Genomic DNA, 3,173 nt, shown 5'->3' on the forward strand with positions numbered 1-3,173 from the left:
TAGTACAATCACTCATGACTCATCACACTGATGAGTACTCATCACTCATAGAGAAGCAGTGTGGCTCAGTGGAAAGAGCACGGGCTTTGGAGTCAGAGGTCATGGGTTCTAATTCCGCTTCCCCAAATGTCTGCTGTGTGACCTTGGGCAAGTCACTTAACTTCTCTGAGCCTCGGTTACCTCATCTGTAAAATGGGGATTAAGACTGTGAGCCCCACGTGGGTCAACGTGCTCACCTTGTATCCCCCCAGTACTTAGAACAGTGCTTTGCACATACTAAGCGCTTAAGAAATGCCAACATTATTATTATATCCCGACAGGATTACTGCATCCTCATCCTTTCTGATCTCCCAACCTCCTGTCTCTCCCCTCTTCAGTCTAGTCTGCCCGGATTATCTTCCTACAGAAATGCTCTGGGCAAGTCACTCCCCTCCTCAAAAATCTCTGATGGTTGTCCATCAACTTCTGTATCGAGCAAAAACTCCTCACTATTGGCTTCAAAGCAAGCTCTCCATCACCTTGCCTCCTCCTAGCTCACCTCTCTTCTCTCTTTCTACAAAAAGGAGAAAGCCACACACACTGCTCCTCTGGGGCTTTCTCACTGTGCCTCGCCCTCGCCTGTCCCGCCGTCGACCCCTGGCCCAGGTCCTTCCTCTGGCCTGGAATGCCCTCCCTCCTCAAATCCGCCAGGCTAGCACACTTCCCCCTTCAAGGCCCTAACCCTAAACTCACCTCCTCCAGAAGGCCTTCCCGGACTAAGCCCCCCCTTTCCTCTGCTCCTCCTCCCTCCATTAATAATAATAATAATGATGGCATTTACTAAGTGCTTACTATGTGCAAAGCACTGTTCTAAGCGCTGGGGAGGTTACAAGGTGATCAGGTTGTCCCAAGTGGGGCTCACGGTCTTAATCCACATTTTATAGATGAGGTAACTGAGGCACAGAGAAGTTAAGTGACTCACCCCAAGTCACACAGCTGGCAACTGGCAGAGCCGGGATTCGAACCCATGATCTCTGACTCCAAAGCCCGTGTTCTTTTCACTGAGCCATGCTGCTTGCCCCGACTCCCATTGCTCCGACTCCCTCCCTCTGCTCTACCCCACTTGTGTATATATGTACATATTTATTATTCTATTTATTTCATTAATGATGTATATATATATATATACATATATATATATATAATTCTATTTATTTATATTGGTGCTATGGATGCCTGTTTACTTGTTTTGTTTTGTTGTCTGTCTCTCCCCTTCTAAACTGTGAGCCCGTTGTTGGGTAGGGATTGTCTCTGTTGCTGAATTGTACTTTCCAAGCGCTTAGTACAGTGCTCTGCACACAGTAAGCGCTCAATAAATACGATTGAATGAATGGATGATCCCCTCGGGCTGCTACTGGGGATGTCAGTGCCAGCTGCACAGACTGTTGCTGCCTAGTCCTACCCTCTGGGAATTTCCCCCTTTGGAAATGTCTCCATGTCTGGCAGCATCCTTGGCCCCCAAATCCTGGGACTGTCCTCTTCGGTTAATGTTCGCTCCAGACTCTCTAGATGGATAGTGCCTTCACTGATTAAAGCGTTCACACTCTTTGTTCTAAATTCCGTCTCTTAAGGGGGCGGGGCGGGAGGGGGAGGGGGAGGTGAGGCAGGGTGGCTGTTGGCGCCATCTTGGTGAAGGGCGGGAACCCCTTTCTAGGAAGGGTAGAGTAGCCTCAAAAGGGGCTAAGCAGCGTGGCCGTCGACGCCATCTTTATAAAGGGCAGTCGCACCATTTTGGAGAAGGGCGGAGTGGCGCCGAAGCCATATTGGTGAAGGGTAGAGTGGCCCGTGACGCCATATTGGTAAAGGGCAGCGTTGTTATGCTGGGGAAGGGTAATGTGGCCGTCGGCTCCATCTTGATGAAGGGGAGTTGCACCATTTTGGGGGACGGGTAGGGTGACCGTGAGCCTATACGCTATCCTGGGGAAGGACGCGATGGTTGGCGACGCCATTTTTGTGACGAGCAGTCACGCCATTTTCGGGGCGGGTAGCGTGACCAATGACGTCCCGAACCTGAAGGGCCGGTTGGTCTCCGACGCCATGTTGGTGAAGGGCAGCAGCGCCATCTAGGGGAAGGACAGGGAGGTCGACGCTGCCGCCTCCCACAGCGAGCCTGAATCCAGCAGGGGGCGATAATCAATCAATCAATCAATCGTATTTATTGAGCGCTTACTGTGTGCAGAGCACTGTACTAAGCGCTTGGGAAGTACAAGGTGGCAACATATAGAGACGGTCCCTACCCAACAGTGGGCTCACAGTCTAAAAGGGGGAGACAGAGAACAAAACCAAACATACTAACAAAATAAAATAAATAGAATAGATAAGTACAAGTAAAATAAATAAATAAATAGAGTAATAAATATGTACAAACATATATACATATATGCAGGTGCTGTGGGAAAGGGAAGGAGGTAAGATGGGGAGGATGGAGAGGGGGATGAGGGGGAGAGGAAGGAAGGGGCTCAGTCTGGGAAGGCCTCCTGGAGGAGGTGGATACATAGAAAGGCGTAGTCTCCCTGAACGTAGCGCGTCGAATCGGAAAACTCGGGGTCGTTTCCAGGGGGCTGCGAGCTGTCAAAGGGGCCGAGGGGGAGCGGGCAGGGGCGCCAAGCTGCGAGGTAGTAACGGGAGTGAGCTGGGCTCCTCCCTTTGCTGGCCGCTGCTTCCTTCCCCACTTTGAACGTGCTGAGGGGCTGGGCGATGGGGTGGGGCCCCGCTCATCCAGCCAGTTGCCCGCCGTCAAGGGGGACAGGCATCGCCCCACGGCTTGGAGGGCGGCCGCCTCAGCTACTGTCCATTCCTGCCTCTTCAGATGTCCCGTAGTATTGCCCACCTGAAGGCCCTGAATCCCCCGTCCCAAACACGTTTTTTAAATGATGCCCTCGAGACTGGACACCTGTCGGGATTTGGTCCTGAGGGAAGAGAGAGAAGGGGAAGGGGTTAGTATTATTATTCATTCATTCATTCATTCAATCGTATTTATTGAACGCTTACTGTGTGCAGAACACTATACTAAGAGCTAGGGAAGTACAAGTCGGCAACATATAGAGATGGTCCCTACCCAACAACGGGCTCACAGTCTAGAAGAGAGAGACAGACAACAGAACAAAACATGTAGTAGACAGGTGATTATTACT

Source organism: Tachyglossus aculeatus, chromosome 9 (genome assembly GCF_015852505.1).
Source record: "Tachyglossus aculeatus isolate mTacAcu1 chromosome 9, mTacAcu1.pri, whole genome shotgun sequence".
Lineage (NCBI taxonomy): Eukaryota > Metazoa > Chordata > Mammalia > Monotremata > Tachyglossidae > Tachyglossus > Tachyglossus aculeatus.